The 25,514-nt window shown below is 42.1% G+C and overlaps 1 long non-coding RNA gene across 1 annotated transcript in view; it reads right to left on the minus strand.

Annotated features, from left to right (window-relative positions):
- Positions 1–6,136: 6,136 nt before the first annotated feature.
- LOC131380822 (uncharacterized) overlaps positions 6,137–25,514 on the minus strand; it is a 60,189-nt gene continuing 40,811 nt past the window's right edge. Inside the window, exon 3 of the long non-coding RNA XR_009209067.1 lies at positions 6,137–6,219. This is a non-coding gene — a long non-coding RNA (uncharacterized LOC131380822). The remainder of the gene's footprint in view (positions 6,220–25,514) is intronic.

The following is a 25,514-nucleotide window of genomic DNA, read 5'->3' on the forward strand; positions in this document are numbered from 1 at the left end:
GTGGCTTCTTTTTCTTTCTTTTCCTTTTTTTAAATTTTATATTGGCAATAATTATATATATTTGTTGGGTACACTGTGATTATTTTGATATTTGTGTACATGGTGGAATGGTTAATTGAGATAATTAACTTATCCATCATCTCGAATGCTTACCATTTTTTTGTGATGAGAACATCTGAATTTTACTTTCTTAGCAATTTTTTTTTTTTTTTTGAGACGGATTCTCACTCTGTTGGCCAGGCTAGAGTGCAGTGGCGTGAACTTGGCTCACTGCCAGCCTGCCTCCCAGGTTCATGCCATTCTCCTACCTCAGCCTCCCGAGTAGCTGGGACTACAGGCGCCAGCCACCACGCCCGGCTAATTTTTTGTATTTTTAGTAGAGAGGGGTTTCACCGTGTTAGCCAGGATAGTCTCGATCTGCTGACCTCATGATCCGCCCGCCTCAGCCTCCCAAAGTTTTGGGATTACAGGTGTGAGCCAACGCGCCCAGCCGAGCAATTTTGAAATATACAATACGATATTATTAACATTTGTCACCATGCTGTGCAATAGATCTCAAAAATTTATTTCTTCTATCTGACACTTTGTACCCTTTTTAATTTTTTTATATTTTATAATTTTAAATATATATTTTATACTCATTTTTCACTTATATTTCAAACACCAACTCGAACCAGAGGTTTGTATTCTTTGGCCCACATTTCCCCATTCTCTCCCCACCCCCAGACGCTGGTACCTACTATTCTAATCTCTACTTCTGAGTTCAACTTCTGCAGATTCCACATGTAAGTGAGATCATATAGTATTTGTCTTTCTGTGTCTGGCTTATTTCACTTAGCACAATGTTCTCCAGACTCATCCATGTTGTCAAAAATGACAGGATTTCCTTTCATTTAAGGTCAGAATAATATTCCATTGTATATATGTTGCATTTTCTTTATCCATCCGTCAATGAACATTTAGGTTGATTCTATCTATATCTTGGTTATTGTGAATCATATTGCAATGAGTATGGGAATGCTGATGTCTCTCTGACATACTGATTTCATTTCCTTTGGACACATATCAGGAGTGGAACTGCTGGATCATATGATATTTCCATTTTCAGATTTTTGAGGAACCTCCATTCTGTTTTCCATAATGGCTGCACTAATTTGCATTCCCACCAACAGTGTACAAAGGTTCCCTTTTCTCCACACCCTTGCCAACACTTTTTATCTTTCCTTTTTAAATTTTAGAATATTTTTAGATTTATGTAAAAGTTGTAAAGATAATACAGAGAGTTCCTACATAACTCACTCCCTATCTTCGCTGCCGTTAACATCTTACACTACTCTGGTACATTTGTCATAGCTAACGAGCCAATATTGATATATCATCACTAAATAAAGTCCCTACTTTTTCCAGATTCCCTTAACTTTTGCCTAATCTCCTTTTTCTGTCCCAGGATCCCATCCAAGATCCCACATCACATTTAGTCCTCAATTCTCCTCAGGATTCTATTGGCTGTGAGTTTCTCAGACTCTTCTTGGCTTCGATGACCTTGACAGCTTTGAGAAATGCTGGTCAATTATGGTGCAGAATATGCCCCAGTTGGAATTTTTCTGATATTTTTCGCATGATTAGGATTTGGGAGGAACACTGCAGAGTTAAAGTGCCACTTTCCTCATATTCTATCAAGGGTACATGCATGACGTCATCATGGATAATTTCCTTTGATGGGGTTCAGGACACGATAACCCAAAATATGGCAACTTGGCATCACAGAAAACAGCAGCAGAAGATCATAAAACTTAAGAAGTCACTCTCTGACCATCCATCCACCTGCCCTTCTCCCCTGAAGCAGGTCATTTGAGAGATATCCTCGCTAGATAAAAGAACATCCTTAACCCTGAAGCCACAGAGATGCCAAGAATCTAATCAAACAGGCCTTGTGAAGTTCTCCCAGTTTATTATTATTAGATTATATCCTTTGTCCTTCAGTCATACTTCCCTGCAACCGTTCACTCATCATGAAACCTAAGCATACAAGTTTTTCTGTGTCCCTGGGTCTTCATTTCTGCAGGCTTTCACGTCCCATAAAATTTGTATTAAATAATTGTGTGGGCCGGGCACGGTGGCTCATGCCTGTAATCCCAGCACTTTAGGAGGCTGAGGCAGGCGGATCATGAGGTCAGGAGTTCAAGACCAGCCTGGCCAACATGGTAAAACCCCATCTCTACTAAAAATACAAAAAGTAGCCAGGCGTGGTGGTGCATGCCTGTAGTCCCAGCTACTTGGGACGCTGAGGCAGGAGAACCGCTTGAACTTGGGAGGCAGAGGTTGCAGTGAGCTGAGATCATGCCACTGCACTCCAGCCTGGGCAACAGAGTGAGACTCCATCTCGGAAAATAAAATAAATAAAATAAAATAAAATAAAAATAAAATTGTGTGTGCCTTTCTCTTGTTCACCTGTCCTTTGTAGCAGGTGCCTTAGCCATGAACTTAGTGATGAGTGAGAAAACGAAATCTTTTCTCCCCTACCACTTGATCACCTGGGGTACTGTTCGCCAGGGCTTTCCTTTGTAAAGTTATTCTTTGTTCCCCCTTTCTATATTGTAGTGTTTTGAAGGAAGTCACTACACTCAGATCACTCCAAAGGTGTTGGAGTTAGGCTCCCCTGCCATGACTGCAGAGAATCTACATCAATTATTTGGGATTCTTCTGTATAGGAGACTTGTCTCTTCTTCCTGGAAGGAATGTGACCTTTCTTTTGTGTTCCCTGGCATCATGCACAGAGATCTGTTACACAGCTTGACACTTCCCATCCTGGTTAGAATATCCACTTGGGAGCGTCTCCCCAGAGCTTGAGAAACAGTCTCAGCCTCACATCGGAGCAGGCAGAAAGAACTCTGGCTGAGGGTTAGGTAAGCTGTATTCTAAGCCCTGGTCTTGCCACCTCCCATGGAGGTCTTGGGGCAATCGCTTCCCATCTTTGAGTGTGTTCTAGTTACTACTGGTGAGTAACAAATTAACCCACCAGTTGGTGGCCTGAAACAGTCATTTTATTTTGCTCACAATTTTGTGTGTCAGGAATTCTGGAAGGGCTTGGCTGGGGAGCTCTTGCCCAGGGTCTCTCACAATAGTGCAGCCAAATGTTGGCAGATGCTAAAGGCATTTGACGGTGCAATTGGTCTGGGGATCTACAGTGGCTTTCTGATAGTTGCCAGGTGACACCGGCTGTCAGCTGCTCAGCTGGGCGGTTGATCACAACATCCACAAGTGGCCTGACCATAGGGCAGTCTCAGGGAAGTTGGGAAGCTAGGCTTCTTATATGATGGCCCTGGGTACTAGCAAGAATGTTCTGGCAGATAAGGTGGGAGCTGGTTCACCTCCTAGGACTCAGCCTCAAAAACACACAGCATTATTTCCACTATACCCCATTGATTTTAAGAGGGTCACTAAAGTCAGCCCAGATTCAAGAAGAAGTGACATAGAATTCATCACTCGAAGGGAGAGGTGTCAAAGAATTGACAGCCGTTAAACACACACATGCACACACACACACAATTAATATATTTTATATATTTTGTACATATTTTACATAATATATATATAGGCGTGGAGTCTTGCTCCATCACACAGGCTGGAGTGCAATGGCATGACCATAGCTCACTGCAACCTCAAACTTCTGGGCTCAAGCAATCCTCCTGCCTCAGCCTCCCAAGTAGCTAGGACTACAGGTATGTATCACCACACCTAGCTAATTTTTAATTTTTCTTGTAGAGATGAAGTCTCACTATGTTGTCCAGGCTGGTCTCAAACTCCTGAGTTCAAACAATCCTCTCACCTCAGCCTCCCAAGTAGCTGGGACCACAGGCGCGTGCCACCACACCTGGCTAATTTTTTGTATTTTTGATAGAGATGGGGTTTCACCATGTTGCCCAGGCTGGTCTCAAAGTCCTGAGCTCAAGCCATACACCCTCCTCAGCCCCCCAAAGTGCTGGGATTACAGGTGTGAGCCACCATGCCCGGCCTAAAAATATTAGCTTTTATCAAAGGGTTTGAGCCCCACTGGTTCTGTCTCCCTTTTATTAAGGGGGAAGTAGGCACGGTGGTGAACAAGTGCAAACCTGAGATCACACAGCAAGCTAAGAGTCAGAGCCAGGACTCAAAAGCAGGTCTCCAGGCACCAGGGCCTGTGTCTCTTCCTTAAAGTCTCACGATCCTGCAGAGGGAAGTAGAGAAGGTGGCCAGACAAACCCCCAAATGACCCGGCTCTCCTTTGACACTGCATCAGGGCTTTCTGCATCCCATTCATTAACTCAAGAATGCAATTATTCAGCAATACGCTTCCTGGTGACAATGCTTGGACATGAAGATCTTTAGTTTAAGAGGTGGTCAAATTGGAGCTCTTGCCCTCTGAACTCATGTGGGTGAAGGTCTCAAGAGCACCATCTGCTGAGAGAAACCGACAAATGATATGGAAATGGCAATTTCTCAAGCATCTTGGCTCCTCGTCAGGTTGGGAAGCCACATCGTAAAGGTAGAAACCTACACACCCAGCTTGCTGCAAAGACTGGGAGTCTCCATTCAAGGATCTCTGGTTGGCCAGGCTCAAGGTATTCACTGGGAATTAATATTATATTAATATGTTTGAGCATTGAATCTAGCAATGTGCTTTTTTTTTTTTTTTTTTTTTTTTTGAGATAGAATCTCACAGTCGCCCAGGCTGGAGTGCAGTGGCACGATCTCTGCTCACTGCAACCTTCACCTTCACCTCCCGGGTTCAAGTGATTCTTGTGCCTCAGCCTCCCGAGTAGCTGGGATTACAGGCACGCACCACCATGCTCAGTTAATTTTTGTATTTTTCATAGAGAATTTGCCATATTTCCCAGGCTGGTCTCAAACTCCTGAGCTCAGGCAATCCACCCACTTCAGCCTCCCAAAGTGCTGGGACTACAGGCGTGAGCCACCACGCTTGGCCTGCAATGTGCATTTTCTTATGCATATTCTGGCAATGTGCATTTTCTTTCTTTTTTAATTTAAAAAAAATAATTTTTTTTATTATTTTAAAAAAGGTTTTGTGGGTACATAGTAGGTGTATATATTTATGGGGTACATGAGATAGTTTGATACAGGCATACAATACATAATAATCACCTCAGGATAAATGGGATATAAATCATCTCAAGCATTTATCCTTTCCTTGTGTTACAAACAATCCAATTATGCTCTTTTAGTTGTTGTTGTTGTTTTGCCAGTCAGATGGTTTAAATGTGTTCTTTATTTTTCTTCATCTTTTAAGTTCCGGGGTACAGGTGCAGGATATGCAGGTTTGTTACATAGGTAAACGTGTGCCGTGGTGGTTTTCTGCACAGATCAACCCATCACCTAGGTATTAAGTCCAGAAGCCATTAGCTATTTCTCTTGATGCTTTTCCTCCCCTGGCCCCATCTTTTAGTTATTTTGAAATGTACAATAAATTATTGCTGACTGTGGTCACCGTGTTGTGCTATCAGATACTAGACCTTATTCATTCTATCTAACTCTATGTTCACATCCATTAACCATCCCCACTTTCCATCCACTCCCCCACTGCCTTTCCCACCCTCTGGCAACCATCATTCTACTCACTATCTTCACGACTACAGTTGTTTTCATCTTAAAATCACACTAATAAATGAGAACACACAAAGTTTGTCTTTCTGTGCCTGGCTCATTTCACTTAATATAATGATCTCCAGTTCCATCCATGTTGGTGTAAATGACAGGATCTTATTCTTTTTTGTGGCTGAGTAGTACTCCATCATGTATGTGTACCACATTTTCTTTATCCATTCGTCTGTTAGTGGATGCTTAAGTTGCTTCAAATTTTGGCTGTCGTGAGTAGTGCTGCAATAAACATGGAAGTACAATGTGCATTTTCTTATGCATATTCTAACAATGTGCATTCAATCTTTACAATAGTGTCAATATTATTCTCATTTTGTAGATAGAGAAATCGAGCCATAGAGATTTAAGATCACATGTTCATACAGATTTATATCCAAATTAGTCTGACACAATATCTCCTTACTATAAACTATGCATCTTGACACTTGATTTTATTCCTTAGAGCATTATAATGCTTATACTGTACACTGAATTCACTTGCCTTATGTTGCTCTCTATTCTTTTTTTCAAGGATGTCAAACTTCCTCCCAGCCATACTGGGGTACCTTGAGGTCTGGGACTAAGCTGCTTTTCTCTCTTGTCTCTGGTGGAGAGAAACAAATGAATACTTATTAAATGTAACTCAGAATTAACTATTTATCTCTTTGCTTCTGACATGGAAATGTAGAGAAGTTATAAACTACCTCGTACATTTAGACAAATTGTTTTTCTACAAATATTCTATAGGGTTTAAAAATAACAGCAAAAGATACGGCCATTCCTCACAACTGTAATGGCAATAAGGAAATATGCATTCATGAAATTTATTAGTAATTTCCTATCTCCAGAGAGTCAAGAATTTTAACTGTATTGTTTTTCCAGATCTGCTGACAAGTTGCAAACTTCAGCTGAGTGGGGCTTCACATTCTCTTCCACTTCACCACTGACAAGGCCATTTGCAAACAAATCCAGTCCACCAATGGGATGTTCTATATGCAAAATTTTTTATTATACTTTAAGTTCTGGGATACATGTGCAGAACGTGCAGGTTTGTTACTTAGGTATACACGTGCCATGGTGGTTTCCCGCACCCATCAACTCGTCGTCTACATTAGGTATTTCTTTTTTTTTTTTTTTGGAGACAGAGTCTCGCGCTCTCACCCAAGCTGGAGTGCAGTGGCGTGATCTCGGCTCACTGCAAGCTCCGCCTCCTGGGTTCACGCCATTTTCTTGCCTCAGCCTCTCCGAGTAGCTGGGACTACAGGCGCCTGCCACCACGCCCAGCTAATTTTGTGTATTTTTAGTAGAGACGGGGTTTCACCGTGGTCTCGATCTCCTGATCTCGTGATCCGCCCGCCTCGGCCTCCCAAAGTGCTGGGATTACAAGCGTGAGCCAGCGTGCCCGGCCTACATTAGGTATTTCTTAAATGCAATTTTAAAATCTAGTTCCCAGAGACCATAATTCCATCTTTTCTCTTTTGTACATTCGTTTCTCCAAGGAGTAGACTAGTGTGGGAAACAGAGTGCTAAATTAAGGATTAGAATACCTGGTTTCTTTGATTTTTTTTTAAAAAAATCTTCTTTTAAACTATAAAAAATATTCTTTAAAAATTACAAATACATATATTCGGAAAACGTGTAGCTCAATGACCTACTGCAAAATCAACACCCACATAACCACCACTGAGGTTTTGTGTGAGACACTGGGAAAGTCACTTGAGTGACCAGTCTCCCCAGCTGTTTGAAAAGGATCTTCTCAACCACAGTATGTTTTATTTATTTATCTAATTTTATTTTTTAAGTTCTGGGGTACACGTTCAGGATGTGCGGGTTTGTTACATAGGCAAACGTGTGCCACGGTGGTTTGCTGCACCTGTCAACCCATCACTTAGGTATTAAGCCCTGCATGCATTAGCTCTTTTTCCTAATGCTCTCACCCCACCCCATCCTCCTCCAGCAGTCCCCAGCATGTATTGTTCCCTTCCCTGTGTCCATGTGTTCTCATTGTTCAGCTCCCACTTATAAGTGAGAATGTGGTGTTTGATTTTCTGTTCATGCATTAGTTTGCTGAGGATAATGGCTTTCAGCTTCATCTATGTCCCTGCAAAGGACATGATCTCATTCCTTTTTATGGCTGTATAGTATTCCGTGGTATATATGTACCACATTTCTTTCTCCAGTCTATCATTGATGGCCATTTGGGGTGCTTCTGTGTCTTTGCTATCGTGAATAGTGCTGCAATGAACACACGTGTGCATGTGTATTTATAAGAGAATGATTTATATTCCTTTGGATAGATACCCAGTAATGGGATTGCTGGGTCAAATGGTATTTCCGGTTCTAATCATAATATGTTGTTTTTAGTTACTACCTCCTACTCCATGAGTTGGATGAACTATAATTTATCAATGTCTGTATTGTTGGCCCGTTAGGTGGTTTGTTTCCTTCTTTATTATGAATAACCTTTTAAGAAGTAGCTTGTTCCTCAATCTTGTTCATATTCATAATGATTCCTTAGGAAAAACTCCTAGAAAAGGAATTTCTAGGTCAAAACGGAATGATTTTAGAGCCTTCGCAAGGCACACAATTAGTATGAAGAAGAAAACAATTTTCTATTACCCGAGTCTATTTTACCAAATAAATTTGAGTAATAGAAAACATTTACTCATTGAATGAAGATGCTGTTTTCGGGACTAGACAATCAAGAGGGAAGCATGCAGGCAAAGAATGGTCTACATTGGAGGCAAAAATATTTCAAGTTGCCATTTTCAAAAATTGTAGTTTAGTTCAAACTCTCTTGCTTCCACAAGAGGCTTTGAAACAGTTTAACATGAAAGCACCAGCATCATGAAGTCTAAAGCCATTACAAGCAGAGCACAGTGGCCACAGCCAAGTTGCAAAATTGCTTTTTAAAAGGACTCAACACCCAGCTCATGGTGAAAAATCTCTTTTAACGTCCCGCCAAGACTCGGCCGCTAGAGGGCACTGACAATACATATTTCCAGCCAGTACCAACACCGCAGAACCGAGGTTGGTTTTCTGTCCTTTTCCATCCCATTAGCCAGAAACACAAAAGGACAATGGCCCTGCAAGCTGCCCCAAACCAGTGCAAATCTTCTAGCAAATAGGCCAGAACCTTTGCTGCCATGGGTCTTCTGTCTTCCAAAGTCTGATAACTTTAATGTTCTGTGAAAAAACTTGTAGCTTTAACCATGAGAGGAAATCTATCAGCATATGGGGGGAAACAGACTTTGCTCAAAATAACCTGTGGCTTTTGGAACAAAGTTTTTGATGACTTTTTTCACTTCTGATGAATCAGATTCCCTACTGAGTGACATAACCCTCATCAATTTCCTCTCTCTGCACCATTTGGCTTCCAAGGAGGTACTCTTGGCTTTTATTTCCTGCATGTTAAAGGAAATTTAGTAAGATTGATGGCTTAATGTGTAGCCAAATATCATACAGCTTATAACCAGAGTGTTTTGTAACTATTAATAATTAATATGAAATGGGTACCCTAGTGGGTGATGTGCTTATTCTTGGCATCCCTAAAAGCAACTCCAAATCTCCAGGCTCTTTGAGCTGAGAGATGGGTGATAAATGGCAATGAATTAGAAGAATTGAATGCTTTCTAAGTCCCACAGTGCTGGGGTTGCTAACATTGTGTTTGTACAATGTTAGCATCTGTATCTGTTTGCTGTTTCTCTCAACAAAACACACACCTGGCTTCACTGAGGAGGACAGAAATGCTCTTAGACATTTATCCTATACCTCAAACCAAAGTAGGCTCTCTCTGAGCAGTCTAAGCTTTCTTATTGACCAGGCTTCAGATTCCAATCCTGGCTTCAAAGAGAATTCGGCTCCTCCGTGAGCAGAGGGGAGAGGAAGAAATCAGTCATTGACTTTAAATTGCCCTGTAGCCTTTATTCTTAATTGAAAAGGTGCCTGGAATGCTAATGGTTCCCCCCCAACATTAGGCCTAAAGAAGAGGTACAAGTAAAGGAATTTGAGTCCAGCTTTGAAAATGGAGGTGCATAATCATTCATGAGCCCCCATTTTAGCAAATGAAGTTGCCCCACATTCAGAAAATATCTTCTTGGTTGCCTCCTTGGCTACAAAGACATATGTCTTCTTTTTAATGTTCTCTTCATTTATCCTCAATGAGTTTCTGCACCTCTGAGCCTGAGTCTTTTTGGTTATCAGCAAACCACAGGAGCCTGATAATTTTGGAAGGGGCACATTCCGATGAGAAAGCACCTATCTCCATAACTTTCCACCGCAGAAGAAGAAGAAAATGCCTTGGCAAAGATAAATGACTCTGGTTTTCATTCAGATCCAACATCCATCTTGGCAAAAACTAAAACCAGTTTGCAGGGATTAAAAACGTGGCACGGAGGTTAGACAGTCATTCCAGCAGACGAAGGTCTGTGAAAAGATAAGCCTAATTCTTTGGAAAATGAGACACTTTGACTGCTAATATCTTGACTTTCTTCACATCCTTTTTTTTTTTCTTAAGAGAAATTTCTCCTCTATGCTTTCCTTTTCTTGCTTGAATGTTTATCCATGGAAATGCATGGTTATTTAAACCAATAACAAATCTCTAATATTGCTCTTGGCCAAAAACTTCTGAGAGAGGACGTGACAGAGACTTTCTTCAGAAAACAAGCACGTGAACTTCCAAGTTGCCAGGCAGTACCTTAGACCCCATTAGAGCACAAAGAGAAAGAAACACATTTAATCAAAGAGCCTTTTCCCACACCCTCTCCTTTCCCCTGCTCAGTGTTTTGAATCCACTGAGTGTTGTGTCAATGCTGGTTCCTAAGTTTGTGGTTTGTCAGAAGGGTTCAAAGGCAGCGTCTGATATTTGGATGTAGTATAACTCAATGGAATGTCTTGATCCTGTCTCAGAAATGCACTCTGCCATGAGGCAACAGGTCAATGATGGAGGCAAGAAAAATAAAAGACTGCCCAGATTATTTGGGGGAAGTTTACTCTCAACACGGGGCGTCACAACCACCAGGCTGAGGAAGTCCTCTCTGTATTGCTGGCTTTTCTCCTGCTCTTTCTTGAATGCATTTGTGTGTTTAAATCTTCTAAGGTCTCTGGTCTTAGAGACCCAGAACTTGACAGTAAAAACTTACTTTGGATCAGAGAAGTTCCCAATATACGGACTACAGAGAATTTTAACATAAATTTAAAATGTAGTGCATTTTCACCTAGTGTGGACACTTAAAACTGAATGCCAGTACGTCTCCTGGGATCTGGATAAAAATGATAGAGGAAAGGGCTATTGAAACTTTGTGTAGGGTCAGGTAGATGTTTAGCACTGAATTAAAGATGGGTAAACAAAAGCCTGAGATGCACACATAGAATCTAGAGAGAGCAAGTGGCTTGCCCAGGGGCACTTTATAACTGGTAGTGATGGTGGTGGTGATGGTGATGGCAGTGGTGATTATGGTGGTAATTATGGTGCTGATGATGATAGTGGTGCTGATGACAGTAATAATGATAGTAGTGATGGCTGGTATTAGTGCTGATGATGGTGGTGATGGTGATGATTGTGTTGGTGAGGTGGTGGTGAGGTTATGGTGAAGGTAGGGATGATGGAAGTAGTGGTGGCGATGATAATTGTGTTGTGGTGGTAGTGGTAGTGGACAGGATGATGGTCTGGGGGAGATAGTTATGGTGGCAGTGGTGGTTATGATGACAGAGGTGGAGGTGATGATAAAGACTGGATTTCCAAATCTGAAGGTTCCTACTACCTAACTCTCTTAAACCTTTAACCTGCTATGTTTTATCAAAGGATGCTGGAGTCAACCTCTGCTACCCCATTGATCACCAGAGTTGATTTGGCTGATCTGGCTGGCTATGTCGGTGTCCCCTTCCTCCCTCACCACTCAATGTGCATTCCTCCCAAAGCTGCCCACACAGTCAAAGAAGACAACTTTTACCGCTAGTAGACTTGTAGGCGAGCACACAGAATGTTGTAAGGGTGTTGTCAAGTTTTAATGTTTAATGTGTCAAGTTTATTGTATTTTTGCATGATAAAAATAATAAAACTCACTGAAGTATATGTGAAAAATATATAAAAGTTAAAGGATAAACAGCAGGTATATCTGAGAGGCACAATTTCAGGGCATGTTTGCTTCTGGTTTTCAATATGTATGTTTTGAAGGACAATTTTTTTTTTTTTTTTTACCACATATTGGTTTTGCTTTTGTAATCCGGAAAAAGGAAGAATTTAGAGTGTCAGTAAGATCCCTTATTGTAATGCTTCCCTGACACAATAGTGTCTATATAATTACTCCGATATTGTAAATGAGAAAACTGAGAGTCTAATTTGCCCCGGTATCCTACCAAGAAGAAATGACAGGGCCAGAATTTAAACCCAGGTCTCCCCAACTCCAAAGTCATGCTCAGATCCAATGTATGTCACTGTCTCCTGAGGGTGGCCCTTTAGGTCATCACAGAAACACTGTCCCCAAGGATGACAACTCAAGGATGTGAGGGCGACCTGGCTGCAACATCTGCCACCCCATTGATCACCAGGGTTGATTTGGCTGATCTGGCTGGCTAGGTGGGTGTCCCCTTCCTCCCTCACCACTCAATGTGCATTCTTCTCAAAGCTGCCCACACAGTCAAAGAAGATGACTTTTACCGATAGAAGAGGGCTGTTCTTCAGCCAAGGGTGTAGGAGCAGCAGCTCTCCCCTCCTAGAACTTCCGGACGAGCCCTCCAGAAGCCTTATAATGTGGTCTTCTGATAGTTTTTACAATTCAAGCTTCTCAGACCAACTCATCCTGAGTTTTGTTCCAAAGCAAATGTTGCTTTAGCAAGGTTCTAGTGAACTTGGGGTCTAGTCTTCCTGGAATCATAGTCTTTTAAGAATTGGACATGTACTTGGCAGGCTTCTATTCCAAACTCTATCCTTAGTGCAGAAATGCTTTCTTAACATTCCAGGTAGACTGTCCTCACTTTGTTCATGAATGCTGCCTTGACAGGGAGATCTTTCTTCCCGACAAAGACACACACACATGACACACAGACACGAAGAACTCTCCCTTTTAAAATCTCAACCACATGTTGAGCTGAAATTGACTTCCTAAGTAAACTTCGTCAATTACTCAGAATGAGGCTGTTTTCTCTTCAACAGCACAATTCTCTACATATTTGTGGGCAGCAGCTTCTGTCCCCAGGATTCGCAGTCACAGACCGCTTCATCTGTTTGTCTAAACTTCTGGGATCCCTTCCTCTTGGTATTTCCTGTCGTTCACAAACACTGGAACCCCAGACCTGAATCCTGGTGCTGTTCCCATCAAACAGAACCTTGTTTCAGATGCTATTCTGTGACTGCAGCCCAACATGCCTGTGAGTCATTATTTTATTTATTTATTGAGATGGAGTCTCACTCTGTCACCCAGGCTGGAGTGCAGTGGCGTGATCTCGGCTCACAGCAACCTCCGCCTCCTGGGTTCAAGTGATTCTCCTGCCTCAGCTTCCTGAGTAGCTGGAATAACAGGTGCACACCACCATGCCTGGCTAATTTTTGTATTTTTGTCTAGTAGAGATGGGATTTCACCATGTTGGCCAGGCTGGTCTCAAACTCCTGACCCGAAGTGATCCGCCTGCCTCAGCCTCCCAAAGTGCTGGGATTACAGGCATGAGCGACCATGCCTGGCCAACTCTGAGTTATTTCTTTAAACAAACTTATTGAGATCTAAATCACACACATCATACAATTCACTCCTTGAAAGTATACAACTTAATGATTTTCAGTATTTTTACAGATGCAGACAACTATCACCACGGTCCATTTTTGAACATTCAAAAAGAAACACTGTGCCCTTTAGCTGATTCCCCTAACCCCTATCCCCCCCGGCCCTGGCAATTAGGGATCTGCTTTCTCTCTATATAAATTTTCCTGTTCTAGACATTTTATATGAATGAATCGTGCAATATGTGGTCTTTTATAACTGGCTTCTGTATTAGTTCGTTCTCACTCTGCTATAAAGATACTGCCAGAGACCAGGTAATTTATAAAGAAAGGAGGTTTAATTTACTCAAGTTTCACATGGCTGGGGAGGCCTTAGGGAACTTACGATCACGGCAGAAGGCCAAGGGGAAGCAAGGCACATCTTACATGGTGGCAGGAGAGAGAGAGCCAGAGGGGAAAGTGCCAGACGCTTAACAAACAACCAGATCTCCTGAGAGAACTCGCTCATTCTCACAAGAACAGCAAGGGGGGAATTCACCCCCATGATCCAATCACCTCCTACCAGGTCCCTCCCTCAAAAAGTGGGGATTACAATTCAAGATGAGATTTGGGTGGGGACACAGAGCCAAACCGTATCAGCTTCTTTCACTCAGCATCATGTTTTCAAGTTTCATTCAAGTGTGGCACATGTAGGTACTTCCTTCTTCTTATGGCTGAATTATATACCATTGTATGGATAAACCATTTCGCTTATTCATTCATCAATCAATGGACATTTAGGTTGTATTCCTTGCATTACTTTGACCTTATTATTGGTGAGTTTCAGTAACCCAAATCTTCAAGTTCCAGTCACAGCAGCTGGGATGAAGCCACTTCTTCATCCTATGTTTTAGCATCACATTAAAAAATAAACATGAGCTTAAATTCGTTACTTAGCATGTTACCTAGCAATATTCCAAATTTTAGGTCCTTTTAAAATCATGCAAATCTGAGATATTCTTTTTATCATCTCTAAACAGGGCCACCTTCAGGGTCATTATTGGTGATAAGAGGTGTGTTCAACGCCAAGTTTGACACTGAAGCAGTGTTTTCCCAAAGCAAGTTCTCTAATTCCATGAGATAGGAATAGATGTCATGAAAAAGGGAGCCATCACCAAGAGGGCATGGACCACTTCAGTCCCTTAGTCTGTTTCTATCCAGAGACCAAAGAAGTGTCATTTTTCTGAGGCAATGGGATCCTGTGGGTCCTGGGAGATGGGGGCACAGGGACCCAGTGGGTATCTTGCACTAGAGCAAGTTTGAAGACTGATCACTAATCTCCCTCTGCCACTGCAGTGAAGGTCTTGAGTAGACAGTAGCTTTCTGGAAAGAAGTTCCTCATTGTTCCTTTCTGGTTCTTGGGACACATCTTCCATCATCCCATAGGAATCAGTGCCAAGGCCTAAGGTGACTTTGGCTCAATGAGAAGCTGCAATTGTTTTCCACCCAAATTCCATGTCGCAAGAATTCTTGGCTAGCAGATGAAAGGTGGGTAAGCTTGTATATGAGACTGGAATCTTCTGCTCCCCTGTAACACATTCACCCACCCCACTATTCTTTGCTCTGACAGGAAGAAAATTTACCCAGATATCAGAGAGGCCAACTTGGCCATGGTATTCTCCAGGAGGTCTTTGTTTTAGTTAAAGTTTAAATCAGAAAGGATCACACAAACTCTAAGACCCCCTTACTGTGTTTAAAACATTTTTTTAAGAGAAAGATCAAAGATTCAGGACCTCAGGCAGAAAGGGTTGGAGGGAAGAATAATGGCAAAGCATGGATAGAAATGTTTGTGTGGCTTAAAAGACAGGCCGGCTTAATACCTTCCTTTATTGTTACTGTTTTTCCTCAGGTAGACCCCAAATGTCTCCTCATAGTTATGTAATAATTGCAACATTTGGAAAGTGCTTTGCAGCAGTTTATAAATTGCTTGCACATATATTCTTTCTCTTCCTCTTCCTCCTCCTCCTTTCTCCTTTTTCTTTTCTCCTTTCTCCTTCTCCTGCTTCCCCTCCTCCACCTCCCCCTCCTCCTCCTTCCTATCTCTTTTTGTCTTTCTGTCTATCTCTTCCTCTGCATTTAGATCCTCACAATGACCCTTCAAAGGACATGAAGGACTTGTTACCGACGAGAAAACTGAGCCTTGGGCAAAGAGAGACTAGCCTTCCAGCTAGTAAGACGGCAGAGCTGGGTTTTGCTGACTCCCATGCTAACGTTTTCTCTCCACTCTACCAAGTTAACTCTAAGGAACAGAATTCTGGGACCCCCTGGGCAGTGGGTTGGGGATTGAGGGTCTGCTAGTTACTGAAACAAAGGCACTCACGGAAGCCTGGACGTCTCTCTGCCCTAGTAAATTCTTAATCAAGTGCATCGCCTCCTCCTCATCCAAAATCAGCTGCCTAGAGACGATTATATGATTTTATTTTGTTTTCCTTGTCTGTTTGTCTGACCTGCTTATCTCGCCTGCTTTAAAGTCAGCTTCTAAAGTGCACATTAAAGGTGATTAGAAGACTCGGGGCTGTCCTCAGTCATTAGTGAGTGCTTTGGAGAGAGTGCTGCTTCCAGCGCGCGCGTCCCGGTTCCTTCCATCATGCATCACTGACCGCCAGCAGGCCTGCCCCGTCTCTCTGGCTTCCCTCACCAGTGTCTGCCCCTGATCGAGCTGCAGATCGGAGGGGCCGGAGACGAGTTTAATTTAAAGACGAGCCCCCCTTGTGCTGCTAAAGGAAATGGCGTGTCAGCTACGTCAAAAATAGATACTGTTGCGCAGATATATGGACAGGGAGGTGGACGCCGCCCCTGCCATTCATTACCTGGATTGCCTTTAAATGTCAAAACAAATCCTTCTCCGGTCCTTCTCCAAAACTTAAATCATCAAGAGAGACAGGGTCAGCCTCTGCAGTTTGGAATGCTGGAGGAGAGGGGGATGGGGTGGACGATGGGGGTGGGGGGAGTGGAGAGGGCTGCCTGTGCATCTAGGGATCTGTGTGTGTCTTGAGCAAGGATTTTTCCCTGCTCCCTTCTGAAAGGTTGTTCAGATTGGAGCCTGCCCCTGCTGTCCTGAGATTGATTTAGCAATTCCAGGCAAGTGCCTCTAGATGTACAATATAAATATAGATGTGGATGTGTATAAAAGTAGTAATGCATATTGTGTATGCATATTAACAGCTGACGTGAGCATGAGTAATAGCATGACACTAACGTGACAAAAGTTACACAGGTTTACGCTAGTCAATGCTTTCTATGTGCGAGGCATCTGATGTTCATCTTATTTAATGCTAGAGCAACCCTACGAGGTTTATAATTCCCATTTTTCAGGTGAGAGAACGGAGGCTTGGAGAGATTGAAGTACCTGTTTAGGGTTGCACAATGATACTAAGTGGCAGCACTTCAAAGCCTGTATAGTCTTAGGCTCAACACTGGATATGTCATCAAAAAGTTCAGACTAGAATTCTAGCATGAGGAGAGAAATGTAATGACTAGCTTATACTGGCATGGATGTTTTAAAGCCAAAGAATAACCAGATTGTAATAAGTAAAGTAATTTATATTGATTGAAAAAAATCAGTGCATGCATAGGAGGCTGGGAGTGTGAGCCAGACTCCCTGGCTTCAAATCCTGCTATTTCCTAACCATGTGCCCTTGAACACATCATTAATCTTTTTGCTCCACAATTTCCTCATCTGTAAAATAAGGATAATAACAATACCTGCCTCTTAGAGTGGTCAAGGCAATAAAATGAATTGATACATGTCAAGCACTGCAATAGTTTCCAAGCATAAGATAAACTTTTAATAAATATTAGCTACAATTGGGCACACATGTATTTAGTTTATTCTGTTTTTTAAATCCTCTCTACTAAATAACCATATGGCTTCCAAGTTAAAGAATTCTAAACCATTGAGATTTTCCTGAAAATGTGGACAGTTCAGATAGATAAATAGGGAATCTGTTTTGCAGCATTTACATATTTGAAGAAATCATTATATTCTGGGTCACACATGCATATATAAAAATACTAGTGTTTTTCAAATACAATTAAAATTGCATAATTATAAATATATTTTTAAAAACAATCCAAATGTCCATCAGCTGGTCAATGGATTCATAAAGTGTGGTTGGTTTAGTATATCCAACCATGGAATACTGCTCAGCAAAAAAAAAAAAAGATGCATACTACAACATGGATGGATCTCTAAAACCCTATGCTGAGTGAAAGAAGCTAATAGAAAATGACTTCATATTGTATGTTACCATTTATATGCAGTGCTCAGAAAAAGCAAATTCATGGAGACAGAAAGCAGATTAGTATTTGCTTGGGTCTGGAGGTCTAATTTTATCCTATGAGTAATCTTGGTATAGCACAGATGCTCCCATGCTGTGAACCGACCACATGCTCTGTCTTGGCCACCAGCCCTATCTGGAGCCAAGGACTCGACTCTGTAACATCTCAGAGTTTGTCCTACCTCTCTAACCCCATACTTGCTCAATCTTCTGTCCCAAAGTTCAGGGTGACCGTGCTCTGCAAGTTACTCGCATTGGACAAGCTCTGGATTAATGTTCAGTGCCCCAAGCTGGGTTCCTGTGAAGTGTGCTCGTCTGTGCCTCTCCAGCCTGTCCCAAATTTGGGACGAGAGAAGGTGTCACAGACAGCCTCTGAAGGAGTGTTTCTCAGCTTCATCACTATTTACATTTGGGGCTGGATGATTCTTTACTGGGGGAGGTGGGGGTGTCCTATGCATTGTAGGATGTTTAGTAGTATCCTTGTCTTCTACCCACTAGATACTAATAGCATCCACTGCCTCCCCTAACCCCCAGTGGTGACAATCAAAGACATCACCAGCTATTGTCCAATGATCTTGGAGAGACAGGTCACTGCCGGTTGAGATCCACTGCTCTGGAGAAATCATCTGTTTGTTTTTTCCCACCCCTCATCTTGGTGCTCTCAAGGACTTTGGTCATGTCCTAAAGCTAGTGAAATATGGTTGGCTGAGGAAAAATCCTCCTAAGGAAATATTTGCATTTTTATTTAGGACAAAGTCACTTCTTGTTGACAGATCTATTAGCACCAGAACTTATTAAGTTTTGTAAAGAAAAACCAATCTATATTGTGTGATTAAAAGTCATTATATATTTTTTTGTTTAAACAATCAAACATTACAATTATATATAATTTATACAGTGCAAGTTTCCTGGAAATTCCATACATTTAGAAAACCCCCATTAACATTTGACCTAAGGGCTTCCATACAAATGCACACATATACAAAATATATATTTAAATAAGAACTTACTATGCACACTCTTTAGCATCTTTTCCCTGCCATGGAAACAGGATGTTTTACTATAGTAGCTCTTGCCACAACAATGCTGCATAACAAAATTACTCCAAAGCTCAGTGGCTTAAAACTGTTATCCATTGTCATGCTCACAGGTCTGTGGGGCAGCTGCAGCTCAGCTCAGCTATGCAGGACTTCGGCCTCCACTTTGAGTCCAGGTCTGACTTCCCAGAACAGTGACCATCCAGGTCATGTGATCTGCTCCATGTGTCTCATCCTGGAGTCCAGGCTGAAAGAGCAGTGACGACCTAGGACTTATTTTTCTTTCATGATAGATAATCAGAGTGCAAGAGATCAAAACCAACCGCACAAGCACATTCTAAGCTTCTGCTCACATCATATCTACTAACATCCCTTTGGTCAAAACAAGTCATGTGGCCAAGCCCAGAGTCGAGTTGCAGGAAAACGTGCTTTCAGCCACAGTAAAGCTGTGGACATGTGATATGACCTCAGAGGAGTGGGTCATTGGGACCAATCATTTAATCTATCACATTTAGAAGAGAACTGGACATGAAATGGTATCCATGTCTTATAATCACTGGTTTCAGACCTTGCCTGACACAGTGCTCACATCATCCTTCCCTCTTCCCAACTCTCTATTTTATGTAGCTTAGTGGCCAAGATTTGTACTGACAGCCATAGAATCTCTGAAGAAGCAAGTAATCTGACACTGGGAAAGTTACTTAACATTGCTTTTCCTCAGTTTCCTCATTAAAAATGGTGACAAAGCCACCTAACCTGAGTATCCACACATGTCCAGCAGCCACAATGGGACTATTGAGGAGAAGCTTGAGAGGGAAGGGGTGGGAGGAAAAGGGGTCCACCCCTGCCTCTGTGTAACTACAGCCTCCGTGAGTCCAGCTCCAAGTACCTGGTGGAGAGACTGGGTCTGCTGTTGGTCAGCAGGATCAACAGAGCTGCAGAGAACAGAGGAAAGTGAGGGCATGCTGAGACCTGCTGACACCTCTGCACTTGTCACCTCATCTAACCAGGGTGGCCCTCCAGGGCTACTGGCTGCTACTTCATCTACCCTTCCACCCTTGCAGAAATTCAGTTTTTGGCCAAGTCTAATTCGGACCTGAAAACCAAAAGAACTCTTGGAAACATAATTCCAGCTTAACCAAGTTGACACTCTACAAACCACCCCATAGCCCAGAAATAAATGTGTTGAGTCTGGAGCCCTACTGTGTTGAGTCACAGAGCCCTACTGTTGAGGAATAATGCTACTGTTGAGGAATAATGCTACTGTTGAGAAATAAATGTGTTGAGTCACAGAGCCCTACTGTGTGATGCTGAGCCTATTAAGAAGACATAAAGTACTGTTTGTGGTTGGGCACAGTAGCTCACACTTATAATCCCAGCACTTTGGGAGGCCAAGGCAGGAAGAGCACTTGAGCCCTGGAGTTCAAGACCAGCCTGGGCAACATAGTGAGACCCCGTCTCTACAAAAATTTAAAAATTAACCAGGCATGATGGTTTGCACTTGTAATCCCAGGCACTCAGGAGGCTGAGGTGGGAGGATCACTTGAGCCCAGGAGTTCGAGACTACATTGAGCTATGATGGCACCACTGCACTCCAGCCAAGGTGACAGAGTGAAACTCTGTGTCTCTAAAACAAGCAAAAGTACTACTGTGTCTTTTGTCTGCAATTTTGCAGTAGAGACAAGACGAAGACACATGAACCATTAAGAGACCTCATGGATATGCAGGACATGACCAAATACATATGGCTAAGGCCCTGTAATCTGAATGGAGGAACCTTTGATGTCTCTGAAGTGTTGTGATCTTTGACAAAGACAAGGAAAAGTGAAAGTTAGCCGTGGACAGATACTGGGTTTCCCACATGTGATAGATGGAGTCGTTATTGGCAGTATAAGTTCCCTACACTTGATATACACATCCACACTCTTTGACATGTGACTTTGCAAGATTTCCCACTAGAATGGGTGAACTGTGCTCCACTTTCATTAGTTTTGGCATGTGACCTGCTACGGCCAATGAAATATTAGGGAATGTGACACAAATAGAGGCTATAAATGCTTGGTTCTTATGCTTCTTCCATTCTTCATGTTAAGAACATGTCCTGAGTGGCCACTGGTCCAAGAAGGAATGAGAGAGATGATAAATCAGACCTTATCCCAATCTGGAAATGGAACCCTCCCAGCTGAGCCCAGCCATAAGCAGCTAAACTACAGTCAGCTCCTGGATTCTTGAGCAAGAAATAAATGCTTGATACTTTAAACCATTGAATTTGGTGGTGAGGGAGGGTATTGTTGAATGCTGAAAGCATTCTTGCAGCACCAGCTGGCTAATATACCATGTAACCCACTTAGTGATTGATTTGGAAAAACTTGAGATCTACTAAAATGTCATGATCCCCATGTAAGGAAATTCAGGTGCAAAAAGTGATAGCTCAGTATAGCAGAAGGAAATACATGTGGGTAGGTCACCAACATCCACTTTTTATCAGGATGACTGACTGAGTAGTGGAGTGGGAGATTGAACCTTTAAAACAAACCACCCTGCTTTAAGGGACCTCTAGTTCTATACAGAGCTTGCACGTAAATATACCCTTCTCTCAAAATATTATAGCCCCTCACCCTAAGATGTCTTCATGATATTTATTGTTCAGTTGAGTTATGCTTCCCGTAGAAAACTGGGAAATAAAATAAAACAATGAAAAAAATTTAAAGAACCTAATTCTACCACCCAGAGATGGCTTCTGTAAGCTTATTAGCACACAGTCTTCTGTATGCATATTTTTTCTAATAAAAGTGGGATCATACAGTGTGTAGTGTTTTATAATCCACCAGTCTCCACTTACAAAGAGACTATGCATGTTTACTTTTTGTAGTAGTTTCCTAAAATATTAAACACATTGACATAATCTAATCGACCAGTTTCCGATTGCTGCACACCTACATTCTCTCTGGTTTCCTTCTATTGTAAATAACACTGCAACGGACATCTTATACCTAAATATTCATGCAGAGTTCTGATTACTTCCTTAGGATAAATTCCTAGCAGTAGAATTACTAGGCATCAAGGCTTTTAAAAATATGTTTTAAATTTTCCCTCCGGAAAGGTTTATTGATGTGTACCCCTCTCCTTGGTGTTTAAGAATGGGTACTGAGGCTTAATGAAATCAGGGAATTTCAGAGTTAGTCCATATTTTCAGTTAGTGCACTTTATCAGAACCTTTCAGCCTGGGCTCCAGCAATGGTTCATGTGTTCAATAAATATTTTTAGAGTGTATACTATGTGTCAGGCACTGGGGTTATAGCAGTGAACAGAGCAAATAGAAATTTTTACCTTGGATATTTAAGGTCCAAAGAAAAAGCCAACATTGAAAGATCGGCTACTTTTTGAGCTTGACATATACTCGCAGGGACCCATTTCTCCAAAATCATGGAGCAGTCACTTTGCTCTCTGAGCAGATCCACTTTCCTGCTATTTTCAAGATTCCATTGTTCTCATCCCAGACACCCCAGAAGAAAGTCAAGGAGGCAGGTAAATTCTCCTCAAGTGAAAAGGAGAAGTCCTGACAAACCCCTCCCCTAGAAAGTGAAAGGGAAAAAACTAAATGAATTAGGTCAAATAAATTTAGAGCTGCCCACCCCGTCCGCCCAGGAGACGCCGCCTGGTGTTGTGATTTCATAAACCATGGAGCACTGTGCGGGGAGTTTGGGATGATGTCACCTGAACACCGAGCTGTATTTATGGCTTCATGCCTACAGCTACCTTTCACTTCTTCTCTTTGGGTAAATACATCATGGGCCCATCACGGTGAAGCCAGCGAGTGCTGGCTGAGTGGTTTATGGTTGTGCCTGTGCTGGGAGGTGTGTTTGCAGCACTGCTTGGCAGATCCCTAGGTGTGAGTTTCTAAGATGCTGGGCTCTGGATCCAAAAACCAGGATATCATGGAGGCTGTTTTTGTCTCTTTCAAGATGTTTCCCTCCCCCTTGCTTCCAGCCCCTGTCCTCAATGTCAGCAAAGCCCACTCCCCTTTCTCCCATCTTTTCTTTCTTGGGTGATAGCCAAAGAAAGAAGCAAACCTCCTCATCGACCTCCCTGAACCAAATTCAAAAGCACTTCAGCTGACACCTCTGCTATGTTGACCTTTTGGCTTTTGATTTGGGTGAAATTGAAGGTAAAAGAGACATGAATCCAGCAACTGAATTTGACCTCTTAGGCAGTTTGAGGAACAGGGGTGTCCCCAGGAGACAGGAGGGGACATGGTGGGGAGAGGATGAACAGAGGACTTGGGGGGTACCAGCTCCTCCGGGAAGACTTTGCTGCCTCCATTCCCAGGTGAGTTAGTTTTATGTTTTCTGGGCTCACCTGTGACATAGAATCTATCACACCTCAAAATAACACAGGATAGGCGTGCTCAAAGGTGGAGTCCGTGGACCTTGCACACAGTCAGTATGCAACAAATGCTTATTTAAAAAGTGAATGCCTGAATAAATGAATGAACAGATAAATAGAAGGTTCTCCATCAGCATCTGGGCTTCTTCCACTTGCCATTTAACTTGGTGTTTTGCCCACCCATTCAACAAAATGTGGGAACCTCTGACCATTCCTCAAGCTCTAGATTACATTGGTATCAGTTATTTACACAATAAAAATTTCCTGAGTGCCTACTGCGCATCAGGTCGTGGGTTTGATTCCAGTGCTAAAATGAGATTAGTAGTTACCAATTTCATGATGTTCATTTGAGACTGGAGAAAAAATTATCAGGCAATTTCAATTTCAATTGTTTCATGGATGGGGAAATTACACTATGACAGAAAAGGGAGTTCTGAATCAGACTGGGGGGATGTCATTAAAGTCTTTTGAAAAAGAAAAGATGGGGGTTCTTGCAGACTTGTTTTTGGAAAAGACTTCATATTAGCTGTCTGGCTCAGTTGTCAACACACAGAAGTCCTTGACCACCAAAGAGACCACATGGTATACCTAATAATAATGCCTCCCATTTAAAAAAATTGCTGCCATTTGAAAAAAAAACTGAGTTGGCAAGGATGTGAATGAATGAGACTTCCAGGCCACTGTTTAGAAAATGGCAGGATAAAATGGCGTAACTGTGTTGGAGAGCAAACGAACAATAGCCAATAACTTCTATAAGATGCATGTACATTTCAACCAAGCAGTTTAACACCTGCTGTGGCTCCTAGAGAAACTCTTATATATATGCAAAGAGAGCTATATACAAGAATATCCACTGCAATATTGTTTGCTATGCTAAAATCCTGGAAACTACCAACATGGTCATTAACTGGAGAATGAATGAGTAAATTAAGGTGCGTATGTTCAGTGGAATGCGCCATAGTGGTTAAAAATAACCAACCAGAAGTGTACGTGTCAACACAGGTCAGTCTCAGAATTACAGTGTTAAGCAAAATTTCCACAAGAATATGGACAGAAGATTTTTAATGTGTGAAACAACATCATATGTTACATAATATATGTTATTTAAGGATAAATATATGCATCCAGGGTAAGAATGTAAAGATATGCATATGAATGATAAACCTCAAAATCAGGGTGGTGGTTACCCTTGGAGAGGGGGGAGAAGATAGGCAATTACAGAGAGTTATGTAAGAGGATCCACCTGCATCCGTAAGTTTTTATTTTTTAAGCTTGATATTGAATATATGAGAGTTTATTATATTTATTCCCTACACTTTTATGTGCTTGCACTATTTCAAGATGCAAATTTTAAAATGCTGCTATATACATACTATTATGTTCTTTGCTTCTCGTGGAACTTTGTGAAATAGAAAAGCAGGAAACGTTATTTTCCTGGCTGGGCTTTTTAAACCCATTGTGTGGATTATATAAGAATCATCACAGCAGCACCATGAGGCAGTTGTGATGATTGTCCCTATTTCACAGATGCAGCCATTGAGGCTCACAGAGGGAGCAGCTTGCCCAACTCATGCAGTTATGGCAATTTGGGGCAACAGGGTTTGAACTCATGACCCATAGCCTCTTTGCTCAGGAGGCATAGAGTGTAGGAGTTAAAAGGGTCACCTCTACCACATTCCTAGGCTAAACTCCCAGTTCTACCTCCTCCTACCTGTATGACCTTAGGCAAGCTTATCTCTGTGTCTCAGTTTCTTTACCTGTAAAATGGGGCTAATTATAGTAACTTCCTCATGAGGTTGTGTCATGAGGATTAAAAACATTCAGAAGAACTTATAACAGTGTCTGGCAAGTAGTAAATGCTGCAAAAGTGTTTCTTGTTGTTGTTTCTAATTATGCCTGAACTCTACACACAGGTGACCTTCAAGCCATGCTACCATCAGGCACTGCTTGGAGCTGGGTGGTGGTCAAGTGCGGGCTTCCAGCTTAGGGAATGAGGGGACTTTCAAAGATACAGGGGCCCATAATTTGGCCAGCAGATGAAAAGAATCGGTGATAGATTCATGAACCAGGCACTTCTCCTCCCTCCATTTGTTTTTCAGCCTTTCCCCCTCACCATCACTCACTGGTTCTATAAACAGACTTCCCAGTAATCGTTTTCCTTCCCTTTGAAGTCTCCCATCCATTCTCTCCTCACTCTTAGCCCACTCCCCTTCCTCTCCAAGGAGGACCTCGTGTTGGCAACAGTTTCCAACTGGACTGGGCGGAGATGCCGTTCATAACACCCTCTAGAAGGTTAGTTCAGTTCAATCCAGCACATTTCTCTGAACACCTACTGGGTGCCTTTGAAAAAACTTAGCTGAGGAGAGAGAGTCACAGGGAATGAAAGAGAAAGGCCCAATCAACGAGGTTGGAAACGAGGTTTTG

Source organism: Hylobates moloch, unplaced genomic scaffold (assembly GCF_009828535.3).
Source record: "Hylobates moloch isolate HMO894 unplaced genomic scaffold, HMol_V3 SCAFFOLD_12, whole genome shotgun sequence".
Lineage (NCBI taxonomy): Eukaryota > Metazoa > Chordata > Mammalia > Primates > Hylobatidae > Hylobates > Hylobates moloch.